Source organism: Aethalodelphis obliquidens, unplaced genomic scaffold, assembly GCF_003676395.1.
Source record: "Aethalodelphis obliquidens isolate GAN/ISIS:26980383/991018 unplaced genomic scaffold, ASM367639v1 scaffold9, whole genome shotgun sequence".
NCBI classification, from domain to species: domain Eukaryota; kingdom Metazoa; phylum Chordata; class Mammalia; order Artiodactyla; family Delphinidae; genus Aethalodelphis; species Aethalodelphis obliquidens.
Window position 1 is genome coordinate 5,247,980 of NW_020837953.1, and position 16,956 is coordinate 5,264,935.

The window sequence follows — 16,956 nt, forward strand, 5'->3', positions numbered from 1 at the left end:
ATCTATTCCTTGGCATAATAGATGTTGTCTTTACTCCTTCTTTACATGACAGTTTTTAAAACATCTAAGGACTACTTTCTTCTCAATCTCAAACTCATTGTTTTCAACCATTACTCATAAAACGGGAGTCTTTGTGTTTTCACTGTATTTCTATGGATATATTTTGTAATCCTCTTGTTAGGAACTCAGTGCATTTAGAATAGCCATTTTTACTTCTGAGCCTCTCTATATTGTGTATTAAATATAAGCAGTATTGTGTAATGGAGCAAGTACAGGTCTGGAGTCAGATTAGCATGGGTTCAACCACTCTATTTTACACAAGTCATTCAACAGCTCAGAGTTTTGACATGTGCGTCTGTAAAGTGAACATAGTAATATTTACTTCATTGATGGTCACAAAGACTAAATGAGATAAATTATATAAAGCATGGAGTACACAGAAGATGATCAATGAGTCTTTGTTTCTTCAACTCTTGGCCTCTCCATTTCTTCTTATCTCTGGAATATTAATATTGCATTAATGAATTGACTCTGGAGTTTATCCTTTGTCATCACTCTTTCGTGCAAACCAAGCTGGTTGACATGCCTCTTGAATAAGCAGCTCCTATTTGTGTTTGTGAGCAAAGCAGGGTAGTCCCAGGGCAGTAAGCAGCCCTGGGTCTATATCAGTACTTAGCAGAGTTGGCTAATATTTTATTCATTAGCTATCAATATGGGTTTTCTCCTATTAAGAAGAGTCAGAGGGTAGTCCTGAGTCAGGGAATCTCTGACTTAGACACTAAGGCAGGGAGAGGCTATTTATTTCAGGAGTAGAAAAGATTCAGACAGTACACTGTTTCTCACGTGAGGGTCTGTGCCTGGATCTCAGGATTCCACCATATTCTCTTCTGGACTTTTAATTTTGTATTTTCATTTTGATGATCATCTTTAAAAGATAATACAAGCCTATTTTCAATCTTCTGGATGGCATCCTTCAACCTAATACTTTGGCACATACTTTTTGTGTTTGGTTTTAGACATTTCTTCCCCATGCAGAGTGGGAAACACAAGCATCTTCTAGGGCTGAGCAGATTATGTGACTGTGTCGAGGACCTGTATTAGACAACCGGGAAGAATAGAACCTGGGGAATAAATGCCTTTACTAAAGCATTCAAGTAAAATAATGATGATAACAGAGAAATGACATCGTGGCCAAATAAGATGAAGCTGTAGTCCTTATTTGAATAGTGGTAAGTGCTATAAAGAAAAAAAATTTTTATACAAGTTTTAAAGGTTACACTCCACTTACAGTTATTACAAAATATTGACTATATTCCCTTTTTTGTACAACACATTCTTGTAGCTTATCTTACACCCGATAGTTTGTAACTCCCACTTCCCCACCCATATATTGCTCCCCCCAAATGGTAACCACTAGTTTGTTTTCTATCTCTGTGAGTCTGCTTCTATGAAGAAAAAAATTTAAAGCATATTAAGATAATAACGGGGGGTTGGGAGTGAAATAAAGGAGGTGTAGGATGATCAAGAAAAGCCTCCCTGAGGTGGTGACATTTGGGCTGAGACCTGAATGATGAGGACCCAGTTATGGAAGGTCTGGAAGATGTTCCAGGAGAGGGAACAGCTGGGGCAAATTCTCAAGAACCGCCCTCTACACATTTCAAGAACCGGAACGGCAGGGAGCACAGCTAAAACACAGCGCTCTAGGGGAATGGCGGTGCTGGTTCTTGGGAGCCGTGGAATAAGTTTGGATTTTGCTCTAAATGCACTGGGAAGCCAGAGGAGAGTTTTTAAGCCAGGCAGTGACATGAGCTGACATTTATTTTGTAAAGATCAATCTGGATTCTGTCTAAATACTAAATTTAGTGGAGAAGCAGGTGGAAATAGGCAGACAGCCTAGGAAGCCATTGTGACAATGAAACAATTGCAATAACATTAAAAATAGCAATCAACACTGATATGGTGTCTGTTCTAAGTATATAAATGATTCCATTTGTGACAATCTTTAAGAAGTAGATGAAGCTATTATATATTTTATAGATGAGAAAACTGAGTCACAGAGAGGTTAAGTAACTTGACACAGACAAGGGGGTAGAAATGGAGATAAAGAAATGAACGGATTCAAGTTATGTTTGAAAGGAAAGCCAGCAATTGCTGGATCAGCTGTGGGGAGTGAGATGGGAGGGAAAGAGAGGAATCTAGAACCTGTAGGTGATGTGTTGTTTCCATCCCTGTTGATATTTAACAATGTGCTTGGCACATCACCAGTGCTCAGCACAAGATGGTACTTTCCTAAAAGCTGTTGGGGATTGGTTTCTATTTAACAAAACAAGCATGTCTTTGTACTGTATGCATGTAACACTAGAACTTCTGAAGGCTAGTTTTTAAATCGTTTGTAACTACAGTGCTATTTCATGAATGGCTGCATTTTAGGTAGTTAATACTAGTACAGATCTGCTCCCAATGACCAACAGCAAAGTAGGCTCCTCATAATGCTATCTGGAATGTGAAAATTGGCCCCAAGATCTCAGTGTGTTAAACTGAGTCACTTTGGGGTAAAAATAAAGAGAAGGACTTTTTTTTTTTTTTTAAGCCTGTGCCTTTATTAATTTTTAGATCCAGAACACTCAGGTGGCTTCAGCTCAACCCACTTCAATAACTTCTTATTATCCCTTTTTAATTGGACTTTAGGGACATACCAAGGCCACTGTTCGCTCTGCCTTTCACAAGGGCAAGGGTGGTGGGAACAGTGGATTTATTTAGGCTCTCTCTCTTCTTTCATGTTTTTAAGTTTTCCTCCTTTTAAAAAAAATCACCTAAAGATTCTACTTATTGAGCACTTTTTATAGGCAAAGCCTTGTGCCCTATGTTTATGTCCCACTTTCATTTTAAAACTCCCAACTGCAACCACCCCATGAAGTAAGTGGTTAGTGGACTCTCTAACCATAGAGTCAGGTTAAGTAATCCAGGAAGATGCAACTGGATCAGCAGTGCCGGGGTCTGACCTGGTCAGCCCGACTCCAGAGCACAGCCTCCCAGGTGTGTCTTACTGTGGATTCGCATGGGACTCTTACCTGTGACAAAAGAGGGCAAGGTTTAAGAGACTCCTGGCCTCCTTGTTTTTTGTTTGGTAATTGACAAATATTTACAGCATCTCATGTGTGGCATAGCTGTGGATTCACCCCTCATGCTGTCCTCATTGCCTATTGTCCAGTTCTTTCTAATTAAAAATGAGTTTGTGAATAAAATGGAAATAAAATTATATACAAAAAAACAGACTTGTGGCCTTAGGATTTCATTTTCTCTTTGCAGAAAGATCTGTGTGAGGGAGGCTGGCTACAGTGGAAAGTGTTTAGAGTCAAGCAGTGCCTTCTTTCTTTGGTAGCATTCAGTTGATAAGGAAAAGGTCATGATTTAGGAAGAAATCAGACAATCTCGAGTTGTAGACTTGGAGCCTTTTTTTTGTACATAGGTATATTCAGAAAACTTGAGTGAAAACTAGTCTTTGGTTACTGGGCACGTCCTGGGCATTGCTCAGCCCTTTATTTATATCTGTTAGACTCATTTGAACCCCATAACCATTTTAAGAGGGCAAAACTAATATTCCCGTCTTGTAGAGGAGAAACCACGAGCTCAGAGACATTTCATGACTTGACCTAAAGTATAAGATAATACAGAGCTTATCCAGGTTGTGAACTCAGAACTGTGTGTTTATAAATATTTTCAAGTGTCCTGTGTCAAAAGTTTTTCAACATGAGGGATTTTGGGACATTTCTGTTAGAGTGTAAACTCAGTGAGGCAATGGATCATGTCTTTTTCACCTTTGTTTCCCCAGGAAGTAGACGTGCAAGTAATAATGATGTATAACTAAGTAGGTGATGGACCAATGGAGTGACAGATAAACAGACTGATGGGGAGAAGGATGGACAGATAGAATGAGTTACCCTCTATGGACTTTGATATAACTAAACATTCCAAGACTCTATCTGTATATTTTGCATTGATTGTACATGCGATATCATATCCTTCTAATTTAAACAAAGCCGAATAAGGAGGATGATCTGACCTCTTCATTTACCCTTGTGTATCACGTAAGGGTTCCTGCCGTATGAAGATGTGGATTTACATGAAATCCTCTCTCTTCTCTTCTCCTTTTTAGTCTAGCATCCAGCAAGTGACACTCCGCCAACAAGCTTGTCTTTATTATTTTAGCCCTCTCTCCTCTCTTCCCTCTCTTCTGCGGACCCATTACACTCTGAATTAACTATTGATATTTATTTAATCAAACTAATCATTGAGAACTTCACCTCCGTTTTACATTTAGAATAAAATTTTAAAATCCCAAACTCTTTACAAGGGCCAAGAAGGTCCCGTCATTCTGGCTGCCCTTTACTCCTCTCCTAACCTCCTCTTTCCCTTGTTCACTGTCTTCAGCCCACTGGGCTTTTGGCTTCTCTGCAGATACAACAAGCATGTTCTTCCCAGGCAGAAATACTTGCTTTTTCCTTTGTATAGAATGGCCTCTTCCCAGATCTTCACCTGATGACTCCTTCTCATAATGCAGGATTTGTTCGATTGTTCATTCATTCAATTAATCTTTTTTGCACCTCGAGTATGTGCCAGACATCATTTAGATGCTGGTAATCCAACAGAAAACAAAAGAGTCTCTGCCCTCATGACGCATACATTTCAGCTGGGAAGAAAAATAAATATGCAAATGATGGTATAACGTAAGGTAATGATAAATGCTGAAATGTCAGCCTCCCTGACTATAGCTTATTTTTCCTCTCCCAAGATACTATCTATTCCATATATAAGGCTGCTTTATTCTTCTGTTAGTATTTATTAATGCTTCCAATGATAATATTTATCCTAGTTATTTATTTTCTGTGTTATTTGAGACCATGAGGGTCTTGAGTTCAAGGACCTTGTCTCTCATTTGCCTTTATATTCTAGAACAGTGCCTGGCACAGAGGAGCTCAATGAAAAAATTAATGATATGACACCATCTACCTGTCCATCCAGTAGGAGTTTTCAGTATTTCTGTGAGCATCAGAGGAGCACCCAGATCACTGGAGCCTGTAGTGTTAGTCACTGGGGACCCAGCAGTGAGTGATACAGTATAAGACCCCGGAGTAAAAGAGACAATTAAACTAATAAAAGTAATGAAATAATTTAAAGATTTATGACAACTATTAAGAATGGTATAAAGCAAAGAATTATGGTAGACGGAAACAGGTGGGGAAGAGGGCTCTCGGGAAAAGGTAGCAGGAGAAGGACTTTCTTGAAGGTGATGTCTGTCGACTGAAAAAAAATGCACAACCTAAAAGCTGAGAATTGTGTTTTATTTGGCAGACTTGTTGAGGACTGAAGCCGGGCTGACAGCCTCTCAGATAGCTCTGAGAGACTGTTCCAAAGAGGTAAGGGAAGAGCCAGGGTATAGAAGAGTTTTGCAAACATCAGGTAGTTGAACATCAAAATATTTCTACTAATTAAAGGAAAAACAAAAATCTCAAGTGAATGGATTTAGCGCTTTTCTGTATGGGAAGGTGCAAGAGCCTGGGTTCATTGAAATTGTTCCTTTGATATGCACCTTAACTTACCTAAGGCCAGAATCCTGTTTTCTCCATCTTTAATCCCCTCAGCGTCCACAGTCAGGAAGTGGGTGGGGGTGGGGCGGGGTGCAGTGGCCTGATGGCCGCAACATCATTTTTTTTACTGCTACAGCAGGTGACTTTCTTCGTCCACACATCTAAGGTGAGACCTCGTGGTTGAGAGGCAGCTGGCCATACAGGAGCATTCCAGGAAACAGGAACAGTATTTGCAAAGTCCTTGAGGTAGGAGAGAGGATAGTGTCCTTGCAAAACAGAAAGGAGGCCAGTGTGCTTAGAGTGTAATGAGGGAGGGAGAGGGTGGCAGGACAGGGGTTTGGAGAGGTTACTAAGAATGAGATCGTAAAGGTGAAGCGTTTGATGGTTTTGTTGTTGTTGTTGTTTTTGGTACACGGGCCTCTCACCGTTGTGGCCTCTCCTGTTGCGGAGCACAGGCTCTGGACGCGCAGGCTCAGCGGCCATGGCTCACGGGCCCAGCCGCTCCGTGGCATGTGGGATCCTCCTGGACCGGGGCACGAACCTGTGTCCCCTGCATCGGCAGGCGGACTCTCAACCACTGCGCCACCAGGGAAGCCCTGTTGTTGTTTTTAATTAAGAATCGCAAGCAGGATTGTGACAAGGTCTGTTATCTTTTAAAAAAAATTTTTTAAACATCTTTATTGGAGTATAATTGCTTTGCAATGGTGTGTTAGTTTCTGCTTTATAAGAAAGTGAATCAGCCATACGTATACATACATCCCCATATCCACTCCCTCTTGCGTCTCCCTCCCTCCCTCCCTATCCCTCCCCTCTAGGTGGTCACAAAGCACCAAGCTGATCTCCCTGTGCTATGTGGCTGCTTCCCACTAGCTATCTATTTTACACTTGGTAGTGTATATATGTCCATGCCACTCTCTCACTTCGTCCCAGCTTACCCTTCCCCCTCCCAGTATCCTCAAGTCCATTTTCTACATCTGCGTCTTTATTCCTGTCCTGCCCCTAGGTTCATCAGAACCATTTATATTTTTTAGATTCCATATATATGTGTTAGCATATGGTATTTATTTTTCTCTTTCTGACTTACTTCACTCTGTATGACAGACTCTAGGTCCATCCACTACAAGTAACTCAATCTCGTTCCTTTTTAGGGCTGTGTAATATTCCATTGTATATATTTGCCACATCTTCTTTATCCATTCACGTGTCGATGTAAGTTATCTTTTTAAAAGATCATCCTGGCTGCTGTGTGGAGAATAGACTGTAGAAGGACCAGAGAAAATAACACTTAGTGCTTTAAAGAACAAGTGGGAGTTTGTGAAAAGGACATTGGAGGTTAGGACATTACAAGCAGGGGAACCACACATACAAAAGCACAGAGGCAGGAAACCTCCTGGTGTGTCCAGGAATCACAGATAATTTGACATAATTGGAATGTATAGTGGTAGCGTGTATACAAGGCAGTGTAGCATGTAATAACAGTTCAACAAATGCTGGCTGAATAATAGAATGGACTTAGATGGTTCTTAGCTTGCGACTCTATTATATTCAGTCTGTTTTCTGTTAGTTTCCAGATCCTTGGGTGTAGTTCACCTCCCTGTCTAAATTATAAATTCTTTGAAAGCAGAGGGAGAATCAAATACTTCTTTCTTACCAGCTACATAAATGAAATTTGTTTAAATCGAATGACATAGCAATACTTGAAAACGAGAAGATCCAGGGAGTGTGTTATAAGAGGTTAAGAGCATAGAATTTGGGGTCAGGTCAGATAGCCTTGGGTTTATATTCTGAGCACCACAGTCTCTGTGTGATCTTAGGAGAGTTATTTAATATCTCTGGGCCTCCTATTTCTTCACATGGGAAAATGGAGAAATCAATAAATCCTACCTTTTAGCGTTGCTGTGAGGATTGAGATAAATATCTATAATTCTACAAAGTACCCAGCAATGTTGTAAACACTTGATAAATGGTAGTGATTTGTCGTGTGTTTCAAGTAGCAGGGTTTGTCTGTAACGAGGTGTAGGGCTACAGGAAGCAGCTGGGAGTCAGGAGGCTGGTCTCCTAGGAAAGTCTGCCAGCAGCTCAGAGGGTGACCTTGCCTTCTCCTTCTTAAAACAAATGCTCTCAGATATGATGGTGCACTTCAAAGCAGACACCCTGAAATTTGAAATTAAGATATTTTAAAGCTTGAGCTTAACAATGAAAATGAGGGCTTGAGGTCATCTTTTGTTCATGCTGTGGAAGTTGCCGCTGGATTATTGAGAAATTGCTTTCATGGTTGCATTAGTAGAAGTCAGGGTGCTTTTAAAGAGTCATTCCTAAGTTCAGCAGTGATTTCATAGATTCTGCCTTAACCTCAAAATACAGGTTAAGTAATACTATTCTCTTATAGATGATAATGTCAGGCATAGGGAAGTATAGTAACTTCCCTCTCACATGTTCCCAATATAAGTGACTATTATATAGAGGAATTGATCTGTGAAACCATTGGATCAGCCTAATGATATTTTAAAAAATATCATCCCAAACTCACTTGTTAGCTCCTTGACTTTCACCATCAACCTGGGCTTCATCATTTTCATTGTAGTTTCTCCTTGGTTCTAGAGCGACTAGTAGTTTAGAGGAAAAGAGCATGGACTAGGAATTAGAAGGCCTGGTTTCTGGACCCACAATGGTGCTATCTTGGGCAAGTACTGAATATCTCCAAGCTTTAGTTTCCACATGTGTAAAATGCCTTATAGTGCTACTGAGAGGATTCAAGGAGAGAACATACATAACATTAGCATGAATAGAGTTTGGTCAGAGGGGGAAAGAGGGCGTGTGAGTTAATGAATGGAAATCTCAGATCTTCTGTACTTTCCCATCTTCAGCACATGTGATTGTTTCTCATCATGGCTTTGCTTCATAGTTTGTTTTGTCGTCTGGGGGCCTCTCTGCTGTGTGTGCCAATGACCTCCTCCTGTGGTGACTTCCATGGCAGTGGAGCTGCTCATGCTCTGTTTGGCTTCCGCTGGCACTTCCCTTCCCTTCCGAGACGGTCTCCAGCAGAGTGGTTAGGACCCCAGATTCTGGACTCACATATCTGGCTTCTAATCTCTGCTCTGCCGCTTACGACTCTGTGACCGTGGATCGTGCCTCAGTTTTCTCATCTGAACGTGGAAAGAATGACAGTATCTTCATAGGTTCAAATGAGAATCAAACAAATTGATACGTATACTTGAAACAGTGCCTGGCACTAGTAAGTGTGTAATAATTATTAGCTATCATTATTGTTGACATGCCCTCCTTTTGAATGAGATCAATGGTTTGACAACGTAGCTTCAGAGTTAGTAATACTCCCGAAACTGGGATCACTTTAATAACATTTACTTGGTCATTGTATTAGTCAGGGTTCTCCAGAGAAACAGAACCAGTAGTAGCACATATATTTTATATACTTATATATTACATATTAGATTGTATATATTACATATATAATATTTATTTAATCATTAAGTATGAGGAATTAGGGACTTCCCTGGTGGTGCAGTGGTTAAGAATCCGCCTGCCAATGCAGGGGACACGGGTTCGAGCCCTGGTCCGGGAAGATCCCACATGCCACGGAGCAACTAAGCCCGTGTGCCACAACTACTGAACCTGCGTGCCACAACTACTGAAGCCCGCACGCCTAGAGCCTGTGCTCTGCAACAAGAGAAGCCACCACAATGAGAAGCCCGCGCACTGTGGCGAAGAGTAGCCCCCGCTCGCCGCAACTAGAGAAAGCCCGTGTGCAGCAATGAAGACCCAATACAGCCAAGAAATAAATAAATAAGTTAAAAAAAAAAAAAAAGAAGGATGAGGAAATGGCTTACACAGTTTTTGAGGCTAAGAAGTCCCATGATCTGCCATCTGGAAGCAGGAAAGCCAGTGGTGTAATTCCAAGTCCAACAGCCTGAGAACCAGGGGAGCCAATGGTGTAAATCCTAGTCCAAGGCAGGAGAAGATGAGTTGACATGTCCCAGCTCAATAAGTGAGGCAGGAAAAATTGAACGAATTCTTTGCTTCTGCTTTTGTTCTATTCAGACCCTCAGTGGCCTGCATGATGCCTGCTCGCATTAGGGAGGGCAATCTGCTCTGCTGAGCCCACTGATGCAAATGCTAACTTCCTCCAGAAACACCCTCCAGACACATCAGAAATAATATTTATCAGGACACTCTGTGGCCACATAAAATTAACCATCCCAGTCGTCGTACTTTTATGGCCCTTTATAGAAAGAATTGGGTTATCCATTCATGAACTGGAAACAAAGAAATACCTACTGCCCAGGGCTGAATGACATTGGAGGCCTTGTATATGTTGTTTGTTATTGCTGTTGGTTGTAGACGTCATAGTAGAATCTGTAAGGTTATGAAACATGCAATAGTAGAATTAGGCCTGCATACAAACACGTGTATACATGTGTATATGCATAAACATATATGATTCATAAAATATAGGCATGATATACAAAGATGTGTATGCAGAGGTGTGTGTGTGTTCTGTAAAAATGGTAGAAGTGGGAGAACTGGTGGTAGAGGTGGGAGAACTTGAAGTCCAAGTGGTCGATGTGTGTAGAGGTGGAAGTGGTAGTAAACGTAGTAGTGCAAGTGGAAGTAGTGAACTCTTTGTGCCAAGCACTGCACTAAGCACAGCATAATGTACGTCACCTCATCCTCATAAAAAAGAGGATTAAAGGAAGAAGTGACTTGGGTCCAATTACCAGTCCAGGATCACAGCCAGGTAAAGCTGAGATTCAACCCCACACCTCTCTTTCCATAGCCTGTGTCTCCTTATAAGCATTCTGCTCAACTGCTTCGTCTTTAACCACTATCTTATATGTAGAAGACAGAGGTTGGAATAGCTTATGAGAAAAAAAAAATCCTTTAAAATTTCTCGTGCGTTTTTGTGAACCTGGCATGAATGCATTTTGAGATCGATCTTAGATAGAATGGATGCCATTTTTTAAAGTCTAATTATCAGTTATTTGATTCAAGAGTTAATTCTTTTTTTTTTTTGCGGTATGTGGGCCTCTCACTGTTTTGGCCTCTCCCGCTGCGGAGCACAGGCTCCAGTCGCGCAGGTTCAGCAGCCATGGCTCACGGGCCTAGTCACTCCGCGGCATGTGGGATCTTCCCAGACCGGGGCACGAACCCGTGTCCTCTGCATCGGCAGGCGGACTCTCAACCACTGCGCCACCAGGGAAGCCCAAGAGTTAATTCTTTCATTCAAGAATTTCTTAAGTGAAAAGCCTATGGGGAGAGTAGTCTTACAAGAAGTATTTGTTGGAAACAGGAACTTTCCCAGTTTGGGACTTTGAGTAATTGAGAAATCGGATGGTCTCATCCTTCCTTGTCACCAGGAACCTGTGGAATGTCACAGAGAGCAGCTGCTGGCTAAGCTACAAGTGTTCTTCCTGTTTCCAGAACATGTGGGCCATTGACATAAATGGAAGAAGCTGGATTTTTCAACTTAGGTCCGCACCCCTGATAAAACAAATGCAAAAGCCTCACTGGTTTTGCTGTTCAAGTCTCAGTCGTTCTACTTTAATGCAAGCTCTTTAGATTTTCCAGAACTGTCGTAATTGAAACTTTTCGACTCACCCTCATGCAGTGTGGCACAGGAGAAGATGAGAAAGGAAACGTACCCGTCAGGCATTTTCACATGTTAACTCATTTATTCGCCCATCAAACTGCCAATGACCCTATGAAGAAATGAAGGCTCAGAGGAGCTAACTGTTCGAGGCCACACGACCAATGAGAGGTGGATGGGATGAATCTAGGGACAGTGCCCAACACGTGGTAAACCCTCAACAAATAGCACCTAATCCTGTCATGAACAATTTCTCTGTTTGACCAAATGAGCAGATGTTTGAATGAGCTGCGTGAGCTGCTTCCCTAGCATGTACAGTCTGATACAGAGGTTGACGAATTATTTTCTCCAAAGGAAGGCGGTAGCCCAGGGGTGGACATGGCAAGTGGAAACAACCACAAGGGGAGTTCACAAGTCTGTGTTTTAGCCAGAGAGACCCCTAGTTGTTCAAAAATCTATTTTTTTTTTTCAAAAATCTATTTTGAAGTTAGGTTTCCAAGCGTCCAAACACAATTAGAAAATACCTGCTTTTGTAAATCATCTGTAACATTTCCATTGCATTTATGGAGCTCTTGTTTCTCCAGGAACATGGATATTGTTGAAGATATCATTAAGAAACATTCGTGTTTTATTATGTAATATTTAAATTACTAGAGGTTTTCTATAAGAAAGTCAGAAAAGATAGAAACTGATGCTATGCCAGTAATAAAAGGAACTTTCCAAAATGCAAACCTCAACACTTCTTTTTTAAAATACTGTAATTTTTATAATATAATAAAATTACTAGCCCAATTTTGGTGAGATGCCTATATACAGAGGGCAAATATTTCATTCAATATCTATAATATACCTTTAAAGTAGATTTTATTATTACTGTTGTATAGAGTAGGAAACTGGGGATTTAAGGTATTTATTCAATACTTTAAAACTAGAAAATGGAAGAGATAGGACTCAAATTCATAAGTCTGACCCCAAGCTCCGAGTTTGTCTGTAATTCTGTGTTGCCTCCCAATAACGTCTGAAGTCCTGGAGACATGAATGTTTTAATAAATGTGGAAACAATGAAATTGAAACATAGATGTATTTAAATTATAGAGTTATTTCTTCCCAGCAATCCAAGTTCATTATATTGACCCATGTTGTATTAAGTCAAGGTAGATCTCAGATCCGGTTTTTTTTTTTTTTTTTGCGGTACACGGGCCTCTCACTGTTGTGGCGGAGCACAGGCTCCGGACGCGCAGGCTCAGTGGCCATGGCTCACGGGCCTAGCCACTCCGCGGCATGTGGGATCCTCCCGGACCGGGGCACGAACCCGTGTCCCCCGCATCGGCAGGCGGCCTCTCAACCACTGCGCCACCAGGGAAGCCCCTCAGATCTGGTTTTAATGGACCGGGAAAAAGATAAAAGACATCCTCAGGTAACAAAAAGAGAAGTTTAAATACATGTACAATATCTTTTTTCCCTTTCAACATTAATCCTGGGACTGCGTCTCTACAAAGACAATTGATCTGAAAGATGACTTTTTTTTTTACATTCTCTTCAAATTCTTTCAGATCATCTGAAGTCAGATATTTATTCATTTCTGACAAAAATAGTCCAAGAAATTGATTACACATCTTCTTTCAATATTTCTGCAAATTGTTTCTTATTAATAAAGTTAATTTACTGTAGACACATTGAGATTGTTAGGCCATTGGAGCATAAGATATATGGCATAGTCTATAATTTAAGAACGTTTCTCTGGATTATTTCATGGAGGGGGAGGGGAACAAAATGACGAGGGGAGAAATTACTGGTACATCAGAGTTCATATTTTTCCTCTTCAGCAAAATTAACTACTCATATACGTCTTTTTAAATATTACAGAGATTGTGAAAAAAAAAACCCTGAAATATTCAAAGTGGTCAAACATAGATGGGAAAACAGTTGGTGGAATATGCTTATAAAATAAATAGAGGGAAAAATGTAAAGCGAACTCCAACCTTTTCATTGTCTATAACAACTATAAGAATATGGGGAAAATAGGAAGAATACCAAAATGCAAAGAGCTCACTAGTGTGAAGGTGGGAGAATTATGGGTGATTTTTTTCTCTCTCTCTCCTATCCACAGTTGGGGTGAAGAAGTGATTTTTCATTTGCTGTGGATACAGTTGAAGTCCCCTTTGTTTCATTCCCTAGTCCCATTTCTCATTCTTTCTTCCCAGTTGGAGGCAACTCCAACTGTGAATGTTGGAGTGAATCCATTTAGGGTATTTCTTATTCTTCAGCTACAAACTCAGATATCTGTTAAAGATACAGTATTTTATAGTTTTGTATAAACAGCATCTCATTTTATCCTTCTGAAACTTGAATTTTTTCAAAGCTGTTTTCATATTCTATCTATGATGATGCATGTATGTCTAGTTTATTCATTATAATTGCATATTGTATATGTTTCATCATATGAATGTATCACAATTTGTGTATTTTCTTACTGAGGGACATTTAGATTGTTTTATATTTTCACCTTTTCCAATGATACTGCAATGGTAATCCTCATGTGTTTCCAGGTGAATATAAGCAAGTTTCACTAGGTTATTTACCTAAAGTAGAATTGCTAAACAATAGTAAATAAGGAACTTCAGTTTTACTAGATATTGAAAAATTGTCTCCCAAAATGGCTGTGTCAATTCATATTCTCAAACCCGTGTAAAGAGTTTCTATTTCTCCATGTTCCTGCCAAATGTGATGTTATTTTCCAATTTGGGGATTCTTGCTGAATTGTTGGATATGAACCAAATTCTCATTGTCTTCACTCCATTTCCCTGTTGACTATAAGATTGCATATTTACTTCTATAAACTATTCCTTTTTTCTCCTCTGTGATGTCTATCATATCCTTTTGTCCAATTTTCTATGGATTTGTTTTTTTTCCTATTTCAGGAGTTCCCAACAGAGTTTACATATCAGCTGAAGTTTATTACACTTTGCCATTAAGTGTGCTATTTGTTAGTATTTAATCTAGTTAAGAGAGTTATCTATGTGAAATGCTTTTTTGCATCTATTAAAATAATTTGAGGTTTTTTCCTCCCTTACTGTTTCAGTGTGATTAATTGCAATAATTTGCATCAGATAGATTTTCTGATGTTGAGCCATCATTGAAGTCTTGGAATAAATTTTAGTTATTCTTGAGTTAATTTTAATACTGACTAATTCATTTATTTAGTATTTAGTGAGTTTGGGCTAAAATTTCTTAAGTGAAATTGAGCTTTATTTTTATCTTATTGTTTTGTCATTTTGTGGTTTTCATATCAAAATTACACTATCCTCTGAAAGTGAGTAGGGTAGCTTTTCTGTTTTTCTATCCCCTGAAACTTTGCTAAAATTTGCTCATAAAACTACTTAGCAGACGAAAAGGAGAGAGGTGACCCGAGTGTGGAGACGGGTGTATGTACTATTGATTCAAGCCCTTTGATGGTTTATTGGCTTATCTGTCTTTCTAGTTCTTCTTCAGTCACTGTAGTAATTTTATATTTCCCTATTAATTTGCCAAATTTCCCTAAATTTTCAAATTTACTGGCAGAGAGCTGATCTTAACATTTTCTTAGATTTCTGAAAATCTAAAACTAACTTCAGTTTTGTCCCCTTTCGTATCTGTGATTTACGTATGCGTGTGTGTATGCATGCACGTGTGTGTAACTTCTCTCATTTTCTTGATCAGTCATGCTAAAGTATGGTCTAATATTTATATACCTACTTAAGCTTTCTTCTGGATAGTTTGTTTTGCATCTCTTTCTCCATACATTGATATGGGAGCTTTGGTTTGCCTGGTGGCTTTGAGCTGCATTAGCAAGATTTTTACAACATCCTGTCAGATCCTCTCCATTTTTATTGGAGTAGACTAATCTATGTACATTTATTGTGATTCTTGATCGATTTGGACTTTTTCCCATTATATTTTATGTTTTAAATTTACTATGCAATTCCCTTACATGCATTTTTTTCCTTTTCTGCCTTCTTGTTTAATATTTAAGCTTTCTCATTGAATATTTTCCTTCTACCAGTTGAGAAGTTAAATATTCTATTTCTGTTCCTTTTAGTAATTACAATGAAAGGCATCCATAATTAACCAAGTCTAATGATAATCAAAATCTCTATCCTGCTCCTAAATGATACCTGAGAATAACTCCCGTAGCCCTCTTTCACAATCTTCCATATTATTATTTAGTATTTTAAGTCTATTTTATTCTTAAACTTCTACAAATTAGTTATTTTTTACAGTCAGTATTTATTTAGATTTACCAATAGCTTTATTAATTTCTTTGATCACCATTGTTTCTTATATGATATTTCATTACTAGTTCAGTTTCATTCGATGTTTTCAGCAAGGATCTGCGAGCAGTAAGTACACGTATCTGTACTCTGAAAATGTCTTTGTTTCTCTCTTGCCCTTGAATGATAGTATATCTGGAGAGGATTTTACATTGACAGCTATCTTAGCTCATTGCCTTAAGATATCCACAATCCCCAGCATCTGTTGTTGCTAATGAGAAGTCCATTGCCAGTCTGACTGCTATTCCTTTGTAGATAATCTGTCTTTTCTCTCACACAACTTCTACATTTTTTTTCTTTCACTTGTTCTGATTTATTAAAAACTGTATACCTGTGGATTTATTATTAAAGCTGCTTCAATAGATAGATTTATTTCCCTTTTCAATATTAATGTCTTAGCTATTATCGTTTGAATATTGGCTCCCTTTCATCATCTTCTTTCTTTTTTGCTCTTAGAATCCCTTGTATATATAGATCGGACTTTCTCATTCTATCCTCCCTACTGTGAGCTCTCTTTTAATACTTTCCATCTCTTAATCTCTCTGTGCTACATGCTAGGTGACTTCCTCAGGTCTAACTAATTCACCAGTTCTCTCTTCTGCTGTGTCTAGTCTACTTTTCAACTTCTACATTTTTATTTCAAAAACTATATTTAATGAAATATTGCCATTTGCAATAACATGGATGGACTTGGAGGGTATGATGCTAAGTGAAATAAGTTAGGCAGAGAAAGACAAATACTGTATGTAATCACTTAAATGTGGACTCTAAAAAATAAAACTAGTGAATATAACAAAAAAGAAGTAAATTCACAGATATAGAGAACAAAATAGTGGTCACCAGTGGAGAGAGAGAAGCGGAAAGGGGCAAGTTAGGGGTAGGGGATTAAGAGATACAAACTACTGTGTATAAAATAAATAAGCTATGAGGATATATAGTACAACACAGGGAATATAGCCAATATTTTATCATAACTATAAATGGAATATAACCTTTAAAAATTGTGAATCACTGTGCTGTACACCTGAAACTTATGTAATATTGTACATCAGTTATAGCTCAATTTAAAAATTAATTTAAAAAAACTATATTTATGATTTCCATAGCTCCTATCCTGCCCCCAAATCTATATTTTTTTCACACTCTGTTGTTTTTCCTAATGGCTTTTATTCTTCACGTTATTTCTTTGAACACTTAAAACATGCTTATTTTAATGTCACTTTCATATCATTCTAATATTTAATTCTCCCATTCGTTTCATCTTCTGACTACCTATGGTGGTTCATCTCCTTGTGTGATTTGCACTTTTTCATTATACACTTGTTTTGAGTGGGAGTTGTTTCCTTTGGAAACCATAGGTGCCATGGGTGTGGGAGCATGTTTACAGAACGATTTCAGACTTCCTTTACAAGGCAGGTTGGGGGTGGACTTCAAGTAGCAGTTTTGGCTTTGT

General features: G+C 39.0%; 1 protein-coding gene across 2 annotated transcripts in view; it reads left to right on the plus strand.

Moving 5' to 3' along the window:
- FYB2 (FYN binding protein 2) overlaps positions 1–16,956 on the plus strand; it is a 133,646-nt gene that overhangs the window by 56,748 nt on the left and 59,942 nt on the right. The gene's annotated exons all lie outside the window — the stretch shown is intronic.